The 13805-nt window shown below is 45.3% G+C and overlaps 1 protein-coding gene across 3 annotated transcripts in view; it reads left to right on the forward strand.

Annotated features, from left to right (window-relative positions):
* The window catches only part of WNT6 (Wnt family member 6), a 331238-nt gene that overhangs the window by 142582 nt on the left and 174851 nt on the right, over positions 1 to 13805 (forward strand). The window lies entirely within an intron of this gene.

A 13805-nucleotide genomic window follows, 5' to 3' on the forward strand; every position in this document is an offset into this window, starting at 1 on the left:
CTGAGCGCAGTTCTTCTATAGTAATTGGACCGTCTAAAGTGGCGGTATTGTCCGTGATGTGTTGGTTTTGGGAGACGAGTGATGATATGTCAGCTAATTGCTGCTCCGATGGGGGGGAAGGAGGCGTATATAGGGCACGGTGTGGAGAAGGCTTCGTTGATTCCTGCTTGGGTGTTGACAATGACGTCGGAGTTCAGACGTATCGTGCCAATGGGTGATAGTTGCGAGGGTTGGCGGGTCAGCCACACTAACAGTCTACCTGATCTATCCCCCTCAGCGTGTTGTCGTGTCATGTAGTGTCTGTAGTCGTGCTTACATAGTCTGGTGTCTACTTCTCTATGGGCAGCTCTAAGCGAATTCAGTGCTGCTAGTGTGGACTCGTTTCTGGAGACCTCAACCTCCGCTTTGCGGAGTTTAACCTCCAGAACTTGTAGTTCTTTGGTGAGTGTCCTTCTTACCCCCACTGTGGCCGCAAGGCAGTGTCCGTGTATTACCGCATTGTGGGCATCCCATTCTATAGCGCGGGATGAGGTTGTGTTTTTATTCAGTGAGAAGTAATCAGCCAGTCGCTTGGACATTTCTGCATGAAAGGGGGGGTCTAAGAGAGCTTCTGTCTGCAATCGCCATGTTGGTATGCGAGTGTGCATGTGGCCCCAGGCCATTATTGCGCAGAGCGGGTTATGATCTGATATGGTGCGTGCCAGGTATTCGGTCATGCACACTTTCTGGATTACGGCTGCGGATACAAAGATCCTATCTATTCTGGTATGTAACTTATGTACAGAGGAGTAATAAGAATATTCGCGGTGGGTGGGGTGGCCTACCCTCCAGATGTCTCTCAAACCATTATTGGAGGCCCAGTTTGCTAGTGCTTGTGAGGCACGGTTGAATGGAGCTGTGGCGAGTGGGGGAAATGAGTGGTCTATTTGAGTATCTAGGACGCAGTTAAAGTCGCCCCCCCATATACACTCTAATGTGGGGTCACTAATATTGCCAGTGGTGAGCGTACTCAGGAAATCGCGTTGGTTTGAATTCGGGGAGTATAGCGCTACCAACGCTAAGGGGAACCCGTCGAGGACACCTTCTAGTATCACGTGTCTGCCGTTTGGGTCGCATTGTGTGCGAGATATGATAAATGGGACCCCAGGAGCGATCCAGATCGCCACCCCACAAGCAAAAGATGAGGAAGTGGTACCGTGCAATTGTCCTTTCCATTTTGAGCGTGTGCTTTCCAACGTGGATTTAGAGAGCTGTGTCTCTTGTAGTAGGGCTATGTGTTCCTGATGTCTCTTAAGAAATGCATGAATCCTTTGCCGCTTACGCGGTGTTGCCATACCTTTGACATTCCATGTGAGTATCTTATATTTCAAGATACCTTGTTGAGTTTGGGAGGCCATGAGGCTATTATAACTTTAACAAAACTGGAGAGGTGTATGTCCTCCGACCCCATTGTGGAAATATTGTGTTGATTACCCTCCAAGGCTAGCCAGTTAATATCCGTAGTGTTGTAAAATGTAAACCTATTGATATGGTAAATGTGACATGCGCATTTGTTACTGTGTTTACGACTAACTAGCGTGTGACAAAACCAACAACCAAAAAAAATGCACTCAAAAACAATATATAACATCGACTGAAATAATGGAAAATTGAAAAATATTCCAGCGATTGCCGGCCTGGGAGAACAGTCCATATGGAGCAGGGGGGTGCCGAAGGACGTTAGTTCAAAGTCATGGATTTACACTGCCCGAGTTGCTCACAGTGCAGAGTATGCCGCCCAAGACCATAAGCGGGCAGCGCACTGCAACAAAGGATCGGTGGTGTCGCCAGGCCATTTCTGAGCAGCCGGGGAGGGGAAGGCCATATTATTGTACATAAGGAGCGGGAATAGTTGGTGCTTAATTGACTTAGCAAATATCGTCTGCTGTGCGCGGTGTGAGAGTAGGTCCACGTGTAGATTCCGCCGAGTCAGAGTTTACGTCGTGATCCGGTTCCCCGTCAGTTTGTGTGGACAGGGCTGTTGGCGACGTGTTAACAAATCTAGATGTGGCCTGCAGGAGAAGGGTACGTTCAGTTTGTGACTGTTCAGGTGAGGGTTTAATGCCTTGTTTGTTGCGTTGCCTACGCCTTGTCTTGGGAGAAGACCAATTTTCACCCGAAGTGCTTGTATCGATCGGGTCGGCAAGGCCCTTGGCATGCAGCCAGGTCCAGGCGTCTTCCGGTGTAGTGAAGAAAAGTGCCCGAGTGTCATCTTGTACCCGGAGTCTGGCTGGGAACATAAACGCATACTTTATGTTATGTTTGCGAAGGCATTCATTAACACGATAGAAAGAGCTCCGCTTCTTCTGAACTTCTGCTGTGAAGTCTGGATAAGCTGTAATCTCTGCGTTTTCAAAGCGTAACGGGCCAGATTTGCGAAATAACTGTAGGATGAGATCTCTGTCTCTGTAGTTAAGGAGTCTTGCTATCAACCGGTGAGGCTGTGAACCAGGTGGAGGGGGTCTACCAGGGACCCTTTGGGCACGTTCGACGGAGAAGAACTTCGGGATATTATCTTTAAGAATTGTGTCCATGAGCCATTGTTCTATGAATAATTCTGTGCTGGGACCTTTGACACGCTCAGGGAACCCCACCAAGCGAAGGTTGTTGCGCCGGGACCTGCCCTCTGCGTCTTCAGCTCTGCGTTTTAAGAAGTCCACCTCTGTTGTTAAATGAGCTAATTGCGATTGGAGATCTTTCACAGTCCGGGGGAGGGTTGCAGAGTCTTTTTCTAGTTCGGGCACCCTGTCGGCCAATTCGTGTTGATCAGTTCGGAGTATGTTGAGTTCTTCTGTCACCGAGCCTATTTTGGCTTCTAGGGTGGTCTTGGTGTCTAGAATGGCTTGCAATATCTTTTCAAACTGTGATGTGTGTGATTGTAAGGTAAGCTCCATCTTCTGCAAAGCCAGTTGCATGGATACTTGGGCCTCAGAGGAGGGAGGGGTGCCGGGGTCCATTCTACCCGGAGGTGCACGTGGGGTTTTTGGTTTGACCATTTGATAATTGCTGTTCCAAGTGGTAACTAACGAGTAGGACCGGTTGGAGGCGATGCGGGCAGGGGGAGCAAAGAAGCAAGCTGCGGCGTAGGAAAGGCTCAGTTCCAGAGGGCTATGGATAGCTATTGAAGGCCAGAAGTGATATACTAGCGACGGTGGAGTGGTACAGGATTGTGATAAAGAAGCTATCAGACTAGTTCCTTGTGGTTAGCAGAGTACTTTAGCGCTTTGTTGTATGTCTGCCACGCCTCTCGACTCCGATCAGCAGAGGGGTCAAGCGTGTTATACTTCTACAACCACATAAAACGGCAAAGCCCAATAGCCACACAGGGGCGACGGAGCAGCAGATGAGCGAGAAGTGTCGTAAACGGCCGGGTTAGGAGACGCACCACAGTTCAGCCCAGCATGGGCGCTGAGGTCAAACAAAACGATAGTAGGCCAATGAAGGATGATAAGTAATGGCCTAGTATATTGGCGGTTGCTTGCGCGATTTAGGCGTAGTGACGCTGATGGGAAGTTATATGTAGGGCCTGGTGGGGTGGGGACGGTACCCCATGTGCCTTGTTGGGGCTATCAGTCAGCTGCCCCGTGTGAATTGGTCCGGGGGGGGGTGGTCATCACATTTGCGCACTGCGACTCAATAAATGTCGCCGAAAGGCTCACCTCGCTTTCCCCTCCACTCCGCCTTCCTTCTGCACGCTTGATCTCCGTCTACACACCTTCCGCCACACCACTCCTGTGGTGAAGCTCAGGCGAGTGCTGGGCGAGGTCTCAGGCCTGTGGAATCTTTATTGGTATTTGAGGCCTAGGTACTGAACTGCATGGCTACAGCACTTCCTCCATTAGGCCGCCACGCTGAGAGGCCTCCTCCAGGCAGGCCACAGCTACCCGAGCCTCGGGGCCCAGCAGGACGTCAGGCGCGCCCCCTCCCAGTAAGCGGGGGAGCCTGGGCGCAAACACCAGCGGCAGTAACCTCACACAGAGTTGTAGGCCCGCTCCGGCAGGCATCAACGTGTGGGGCAAGCACCGCGGCTGATCAGCTCCGCCTGGCGCCGCGGCCCGAGATGCAATTAAGGCCTAGCGCCCGTCTCCAGCGTTGCTCGTGGGGCCGGAGCTCCTGCGATGCGGCCTCCGGGCCGGACGCAGATCTGTCTTCCGACACCGAGTCCCAGGAGGCGGACCACGGCTCCAGCGGCGAGTGTGTAGGCCGCAGCCGCGGCCGCCGACCCGGCAGCTCAGCGGACCGCTCGCTGCTTGCGAAGAGGCCGCGATATCCGGTGTGCAGCTACGGCTGCCAGTGCGGGTCTCAGGCAGTGGAATGGGCAACGCCTGTCCCCCTTAAAAGGAGGTGCAGGCGCCGCTAGCAGGATGTTTATGTGGGCCCGGGATCGGAGCTGCAGTTTATGCTGCCACTCCTGTCGCCATGTTGGCCACGCCCCTGTTTTCTTATTAACTCCTAAGTAGCAATATTTGGGACAATATTTGGGATCTGTGAGATGATCTTTTGGCTACAAGATTTTAGTTTGGAAGAAGTCAGACAGATCTCCACAGAGGTTTTGATTTGAGCTGAAAGGACAAATGAGGTTGATTGGTTAGGAAATTTATGTGAGAAGTTTGATGAGTGAAGACTTTTGGATTTTAGAATGGACAGTTCTGCCGATTTAAATAGGGGTGAGTGAGAACGTGGCGATTTGTTTGTCAAAGGCTTTGCCTTCTTCTCAATTTTGAGGATGAAATGAGTGTACTCTTTACTGTGATTCCTTTAATGGCCTGGTAGGATGTTTGTGATGCAGGGGACCATGGGGGAGGGGGGGGTGGACAGTCTGGCAGATAGAGATTGGGTAAAGGGGGGCATTGGAAGAGGGTGTTTTTTTCAGAAGACATTTTGTAAGACAGGAATTCCTCGGTTATGCTTACAGTTTCAGTAGATTTTACTTTTTTTCCATTTGAGTGAAATTTGTTAGAATGTGATGGGGCAAGAGGATGTTATAAATGAGTCCCTCTGTAGGAACTGCAGTAAAGGAATAGGATTCTATACATGGTGAATGAATGTCTGCCTACAGGAGTGAAAGCTAAAGGTATACAGATGGTGTCCCTAGAATAAGCTCTTAACATAATTCTCTCAAAATAGAATTGCGAAAACATCATGAAGGGGTAGAAGAGCAGCCCCCAACAGTAAACACATCAACATTCACACAAGGCCGGCTGGTGGGGAGGATTTCACCAGATAGACATCTTAGCACAGAAGAGAAGCTGCAAATGGCAATGGAGAGAGTAATATTACGTGGGTTTGTAGGTTGTAGAGGAAACAACTGGACCAAGATATGCATAAGGTTGGTCCCTCTTTGTAGTAGCACAGTGAGCAAAATGATGGATGAATTCGCACCCACAGCAATTATCAGTGGCTGAGATTAATTCAAGCATTCTGCCCATCACTTTTTTGTTTTTCTCATTTAAATAGTGCAATGGGTCTGCTCATACTTGGGTCGTGTGTGTGTGTGGTACCATACAGATAAGCTACATTTCACTGACGAGGACAAGAAGGCTGACACTGGTTGTAATTCCAATTCAGAGGGCATGCGGCCTGGCAGTTTAAGCTAGGGTGCTCGTTTGGTGCAGGGGCAAAGGCTTATTAGTATAAAGTTGGTCCCTCTCTGTAGTGCCACGGTGAGCAATGTAACAATTAACTGTAATGCAGCCTAAAGTAAGCATCAGTGACTTGTGGTGTTTCAAGCATTCCACCCATCACTTTTTGTTTTATTATTAGCATGTTATGGAAGTTATCTGTTTCCATACCAGTGGATCATGTCACTGAAAAATATTCTCTGGTGATGTTATGTCCATTTTGGAGAAGAGCAGTGTTTTGATGACTTACCTTAAATGCAAAGGGTCATGGTCTTGCTCTCAGACTCTAGAGACTCCCTCACCCCTTCCAGTGTGTTTGGAGATGGGGATTGTGGGATGGTTGACAACAGCACAGCAGAAGAGTTGTTTCTTTTCAGTATTAGAGATAATAATGTTAGAAAGTTATAGGGGAGCAGTTCAGATGTGGCACACGTGTGTGTGTCAAATAATCTTGCATTTTATTCTTGTTCAAGCTGGGAGCTGAGTAAGTTGTGTTCATCGTAGGAAAGATTGGGTCATTTCTGTAGACCAACTGCAAACCTTGCCATGTCGTTTTGGCACCTTCTGACATTGGCCTAGTCGCTACTCAAGTAGTATTTATTTGCTAGGATGTTTTAGCCCTGTTTGCTGTATGTGGCGTATCAAAGCCATATTTAGATTCGAACTGTTACTCTATTTTAGAGTTGATGATGCATTAGGTGACTTCTGCATGAAAATCCAGGGCAATGCCTAGTAGGAGACTTTTCTGAGTACATAACGTGGATATAAACCACTCCTTATCATTCTAATCTGTTTGAAGAAAAAGAAGATTTGAATGCTCTCATACTCATCAATGCATGCCAAGTTGCAATGTAAATTAAACTGGCGTAATCTGCCTAATTTTGGGAATTTCGCATTACGGCTGTTAGATGAAATTCCTGAAATGACTCGATTATGCCATTTCTCGTACTTATGCAGTATTCCTGGTAGGATTTTACTTTGAATGGCTCTATTTGCAGTAAACATTTTCTAGGTACGCACAGAAACAATAGAATGTGAGAGGCTGTTGTTCATAGTGTTTTTGTTTAGATGCACCCTGAAGCTAAAATATAGCGCGAAACAATGGATTTGCATTTTGCATAATTACTCAAAATATCAAAATGTTTACCTTGGTTATGTGACATTCACACACCTTTGTCCTTTCTTCATACAGCTCTCAAGCTGTCTGTCCCACTCTTCCCCTGTATCTCTCCCTCCCATCTCCTCCCCTCCCTGGCTCCGGTTGGGGGGCCGCTCTTAGAGGTGGCCTCCTTGTCTGGGACGGTGCTTACTAAACACCGGACGGCCAGAAGGCGCCTCTGGGGACAGCCCGGAATCCCCAGCTAGTTTGGAAGACGAGGTCCCTGTGGAGGGAGAATCTGCTAATTGATTTTAGGCAATGTCTGTTACTTTCCTGACAGCCCAACTTTGAGTGGCCAATCACCCTGACAGCCTGAGACAGGCAGCTTTCCTTCGCTTTCATCCTTCTAAAATAAATATAATTAGGCCCTGGAACAGCTCTGCCATGAGCTATGTGAGTGCATTAGAATAGACCTGACAAGTGTTTCACAGCAAAGAACTGGGCATGCGCAATGCTACAGCCACCCCGGAAACACAAAGATGCTGGAGGTCCACCGGTGTCATGTGACGCAACTTGATATCAAGGGATGTTATGTTATGTTGTTATGTTGTGGTATGTTATGTATTGTTATGTTATTTTTTGTGTTAGGTTATGGTATTTTGTTGTAATTTTGTGATATGTTATGTTACGTTATGTTTTGCATTGTTATATGTTATATTATGATAGGTTATGTTATGCTATGTTGTGTTATGTGTTATGTTATGTTGTTGTGTTATGTTATGTTATATGTCATGTTATGTTATGTTGTTATGTTGTGATGTGATGTTGTGGTATGTTAGGTTATGTATTGTTATGTTATTGTTTGTGTTAAGTTACGGTATTTTGTTGTAATGTTGTGATATGTTATGCTACGTTATGTTTTGTATTGTTATATGTTATATTATGATAGGTTATGTTATGTTGTTGTGTTGTGTTATGTTATGCTATGTTGTGTTATGTTTTATGTTATGTTGTGTTATGTTATATTATGATAGGTTTTGTTATGTCGTTATGTTATGTTACGTTATGTTTTCTATTGTTATATGTTATATTATGATAGGTTATGTTATGTTGTTGTGTTATGTTATGCTAATTTGTGTTATGTTATGTTATATGTTATGTTGTTATGTTGTGTTATGCTACGTTATGTCATGTTAGGACACTGCAAGGCCGGGTATGGTATGGTAATACTTTTTATGTTATGGGATGGAATGATACGACGTTAGTCGTCATGATGGAAAATAACACAACTTTTATAATAGAGAAGACAAGATAACACACCACAACATATAACATAATATAGGGCAAACTGGAACAAACTTCAATCCAAAACATAACATATAACACAAATAAAATGTTAACAGCATAACTTCAGTGAAGTGAAATGCAGCTTCACCTTCCTTAACTTAAATATACCTTAAGTTACATTTGATAGTACATACTATTAATATATATCACCTTACAAGTAACTCATTTAATCAAGGTTTAACATGGCTTTTCCTTTAACATGAAATACATTTACCATAGCTTAAATGTAACATAACTTTAACATGTTGAATAGTTAGTGTAACCAGAATGTGTATCGAGGACCCAACCCTTCGGTACTTATTAAAATCACAAGCACCTATCGAATGGTTCACAAAATAATTTCCCCCTTTCCTCACCCTGATACAACTGATTTCGAAGGATGTGGCAGGAAAATAAAAGTACAGAGGCTCATAGGTCTAAGTCTGGTGTCAAGTGAGCTTAATTCAGACAAGCAGGAAAAGAAACCCATGGTTGATACCGCCATTTTTGGGGTACTCTTTTGAAGGGCTCAGTGTTAAAATGCTAACAATATGAAATGGCATGACCACTGCCATATGAGAACTATTTCATAAAAATTCTTAAAAGAATTCCACAACAATTCTGAAGACACCCCATCACTTATGTATTGGGAATGCATCACCTTAGTTTTCTTTTCGTAAAACACTTTTCAGAGTTAAATCGGCATTAGGGGGTCTTTAGTGGTGATTTTCTGGACCAGAATGGTGAAGAGCATGCCACAAACCTGCTGCTAAAAGAGTACTCAACTTGCTTCAGATTTTCTAACCATTGGCAATACATTTTGCCAGGGCTTCTCCTCATCTGTGTTCTTCATATTAAAAACCAACACAATGACCTCGTGATGGTCATTTATAATGTGTGCCCAAAGATTGCACAACACTTTGTAAATTGCAAAAAATAAGATTCTGAGCAAACTCGAGCCTTTTTCAAATTTAAGAGACTCGAGAGTCCAGATTTCTGTGTCACACATCAGTTTATTTGGTAATGTAGTGCTTCACTGAAAAGTTCCATGCTTGCCCTCAGTAAGAATGTCACAAACCAATAGGCTTTACTCCGGTGAAATGCATGTAAAGTATACAATCAGCAGTAGCACAGCATTCAAATAAAACCTAAGAATGAAATAAGTTAAATCAATCAATAAAATAAGTAAAAAGAAAAAAAATGTAAATAGTAAAATGATACTTAACTAGTCACAATCATATTAGGGGTGAGGTGGACATGAATCTTTAAACTTTTAAGATGAAAAAGCACAAAGAGAACAAAATGTTAATGTACATCATTGGACGTGGAAGGTCATGGCAGACGTGCCTCAAGTCAAGCACAATGCAGCGTAGATCGGATGCAGCCCAGTGGTTCAAACTAGTCAAGAGTTTTATCTTCTGATGCAGAAGAAGTCATGGAGCTCTAAACCTTACAATAGTTCCTGAGGGCACTTCACTCACTTGGCTAATTTTGCTGCCTTTTCCTTATCTCAGTTTTTACCTTTGAACTTAAAAAAACTTTCTAGAGCTCACAATCCGCTGAGCCTAAAAGCCAGAGCCAGGCGCACTTCACTAGGAAAATGCCCTCTGAGTGTGGTCCCACTAAAGATTATTTTCTTGCAAGAGAAGGATTTGAGCTTGAGGAACCAGAAAATCTTTCCTGCTGAGGTTACACCTTTCTCAGGTAGCTTTAGCACGTGTTCTCGGTCCCATATTGGCTGAATTTTTTCATGGATGCTTAAGTTCTTTCTTCTGATCATGCTCTGAACTTCTCAACCGCAAAATCAGCCTCCAAGGCACCACGGTACCGACAGCAGTAAAAGGCATGCTCAATGATTCTCTTCAGCCAGGGATCCAGCACAGTCCGAAGTGTCCACTGGACTAATAGTTCTCCACAGTAAGGTTGTGATTCTTGTCTTTTATGTCCCTGTGAATACATGAGGCCGCTTGTATGACCCTTGAGAAACAATTCCAGGCATTGAGTGGAAGGGATAAAAATTTCTGGTCTCAAATAAGAGTGGGCGAGGAATTCCACCTGCCAGCGGAGTTGGCATAATTTTGGCCACTAGTGCTCAAAATTCTGCCAACCTCTGTATAGCTGAGTTTTTTCTCATGTATGGCTCACCAGCAGTAAGCTGGAGAGCACTAGTAAGAATTGACATCTCCTAGTGTGTTTTTGGTTGCTAGGAGGGCACCCGGCAAGACTTTTCCAACGCAGGAGATCACTGGTGGTCACAACCATTCACGGTGAGAAAGATTAAGTGCCCTCTGGCTCGCTGTGTGGTGCCATTTGCACTGATTTTTCAATATGGGAATGATCTCCGGGCACTAAAAATCAGCGTGAGCAGCGCAACATTCTGATTTCCACCCATTTGCGGAAGTCCATGGAATCTCGCAGAGTTTTCATGTAACTCTGCAGAATTTTGCAAAGTGAAACTGTTGCAATCAAAGATATATCCTCATTAGGCAGATAACGTATGTTTTATGATCAAGTTTATTAGATTGTAATAGTCTTAGTTACAGGTTACGGGAGTCCTCTTAATGCTGTATCCCGCTGCTCAGCCCACTCTGTCCAACGGATTTCTCCAGGCATTCATAAACATTCTATGACATATCACACACATGTAACACATTTCACACCTTAGAAAAATAATAAAAATACATAAAGGGTATCTTTCAACCCTCATCAAAGTAGACAAAGTAAAGGTATCTTTCAGCCTACACTCATCCCTGAAACTCAGGGCATCTGGTGATCATAGAAAAGTGTTTCTTTCATCCCTAACTCATCCCCGAAACACAGGGGATCTTGTGACCATAGAAAAGGGTCTCTTTCACCCCCACACTCATCCCCAAAACGCAGGACATCTTGCATACTCAGGTAGCAATTCATAAAAAGATCTCTTTCAAGCAGGAAGCAATTCCTAAAAGGGTCTTTTCCAACCATACTCAGGCATAACAACTGTAGGCAAGGGTATCCTCCAACCCTCACTCATCCTTGCACCACAAGATACTACATGAAATTAGAACCAACCCACAGTGACTCATACAAAATGGGCAACTTACCACCCTCACTCACGCATAACAAAACTAGGCAAAGGGTAACTTTAACCCTCGCTCATTCCAAATACCAGGATACTACATAAAATTGAACTCAACAGGTGTCTTCCGCTCACCCTCTTTCAAACAATAGGCATAATGTATCTCTCAAACCACGCTCATCCTTGCAACAGGACACCACTTAAGCTTAGAAACAACCACAATCACATATAACATAACGCGTGTCTTTCAACCCTTTGTACAAAGCTAGCAACTAATAAAGTGTCTCTTTCATCGACCCTCACACAAACTACAGTAGGCAAAGGGTATCTTCCAACCCTCACTCATCCCAAACTACATGATACTACATAAAATTGAAGACGACTAAGCCAGGCATTACTCACCCTTGTGACTCTTAAGTCACAATTACAACAAAACCTCTAGCATACAACCTCATAAAACATTCCTAAAGTTCAGTATTGAATTGAAAATCCAGAATGGCAATGACAAACACACTTAGGCCCATATTTATACTTTTTGACGCTAAACTGCGCTAACGCAGTTTAGCGTCAAAAAATTTTGCGCCGTCTAACGCCATTCTGAAGCGCCATGCGGGCGCCGTATTTATGGCGTTAGCCGGCGCAAGCAGACCGGCGCTGCCTGGTTTGCGTGGAAAAAAGCCACGTACACCAGACAGCGCCGGCGTAGGGGGAAAATGTCGTATGGGCGTCTTAAAATGGGGCAAGTCAGGTTACGTCGAAAAAATCGTCGTAACACGACTTGCGCCATTTTTTTTCGACGCCCATCCCCCATCAACATGACTCCTATCATTGTAAAGATAGGAGTCATGCCCCCTTGCCCAATGGCCATGCCCAGGGGACTTCTGTCCCCTGGGCATGGTCATTGGGCATAGTGGCATGTAGGGGGGCACAAATCAGGCCCCCCTATGCCACAAAAAATTAAAATAAAAAAACTTACCTGAACTTACCTTAATGTCCATGGGATGGGTCCCTCCATCCTTGGGTGTCCTCCTGGGGTGGCCAAGGGTGGCAGGGGGGGTCCCTGGGGGCAGGGGAGGGCACTCTGGGCTCATTTTGAGCCCACTTGTCCCTTAACGCCATGCCTGACCCAGGCCTTAAAAAGCGGCGCAAATGCGCCGTTTTTGGCCACGCCCACTCCCGGGCGTCATTTTTGCCCGGGAGTATAAATACCACGTAAAGGCCTGGGAGTCATTTTTTAAGACGGGAACGCCTCCCTTGCATATCATTAACGCAAGGAAGGGGTTCACGCTAAAAAATGACGCACACTCCGGGCACTTTGGCGCCCGAAGCGTCTAACGCCATAGTATAAATATGGCGTTAGTTGGCGTTAGTTTAGCGTCGAATTTGCGTCGAAAAAAACGACGCAAATTCGGCGCAACCAGAGTATAAATACGGCCCTTAGAGAGCAAACTCAGCATGGCATTGACAAAACACTAACACTAAACATAAACATCCAGCACAGCATGTCCAACATCATGCATAACTTTTCACATAGCATTGAAAATAACAATTTAGCATAGCATATCTAAAGAACATAATATTAGAATTTTTTCCTCTGGCAGGTAACTTTTCCTTCACCCCGGTGAGCGACTCCTCACCCGAACACATCGCAACTTGTCCGAAGATACAGAATCACTGAGTACCATTCTGTTTCTCGCTTTCAGTGAAGCCAAAATAGACACCTTTCTTGAATGCTCACAGTACCCAGGATGGCACCGAAATCCAATCTGAAACATGCTCGGTCACCTTCCATGGATGTTCCTGCACACCAGCCTGAGCAGCGCGCTTCAGCATTCAAAGGGCATGCAGCCAATCATGCGCTTCCCAATCAGCGTGTCCAATCACTAGGATGCTATGATGAGCCAACAGTATTCCTCTTTTCAGAGCGCAACATCCCATATGTAAGAATGTAACACCATTCCAGTTCTTTTTCCGTATGCGGTACCCACTTTGTGGAGTTTACCAATGCGGAACTGCTGATAACATTCTAGTTCTTCAGTGATGTGGTCTGTGCAGCCCGGCACTGACGGCCTCTCTTAGGGCCAGATGTAGGTACAAAAAAATTAGCGACTCGCAATTTGCGAACATGTGCGACTCGCAAATTGCGTGTCGCTAATAGGAATGCAGGTACAATTTCCGTGGACAAATTGCGACTCGCACCCGGAGTCGCAACGCAGATAGCGAGTCCACTGTCTGCGAGGTCGCTGTTTGCGACCGCGCAAAAAACTGACTCGCAATTTGCAAGTGGGTGTCGCAAATTAGGAGTACCATGTAAATTGATTGCAGGTGCTGCAGAACACTCCAGAAACCACTCCAGAACACTCTGGAAACACTTCCTGGCACATGATGATGACATCACAGCTAGGAAGTTTACTAATACACCTGGGAGGAGGGAGGACCACACCCATTTTAAACTGCTGAACAGCCAACAGGAGGAACAGCAGCTACAATCGCAGAAACACCCAGAAAGAGGAAATTTAAATTTTCTGAGAAGGAGCTGGAGGTGCTGACAGAAGAATGCTGTCAGCACTTTGATGATCTTTTTGGGAAGGCAGCCCTCAATGTGCCAGACTCAACAAAAAACCAACTCTGGCTGGAAATTCAGGAAAAACTGAACTCCCTG

This window comes from Pleurodeles waltl, chromosome 3_2 (assembly GCF_031143425.1).
Source record: "Pleurodeles waltl isolate 20211129_DDA chromosome 3_2, aPleWal1.hap1.20221129, whole genome shotgun sequence".
NCBI classification, from domain to species: domain Eukaryota; kingdom Metazoa; phylum Chordata; class Amphibia; order Caudata; family Salamandridae; genus Pleurodeles; species Pleurodeles waltl.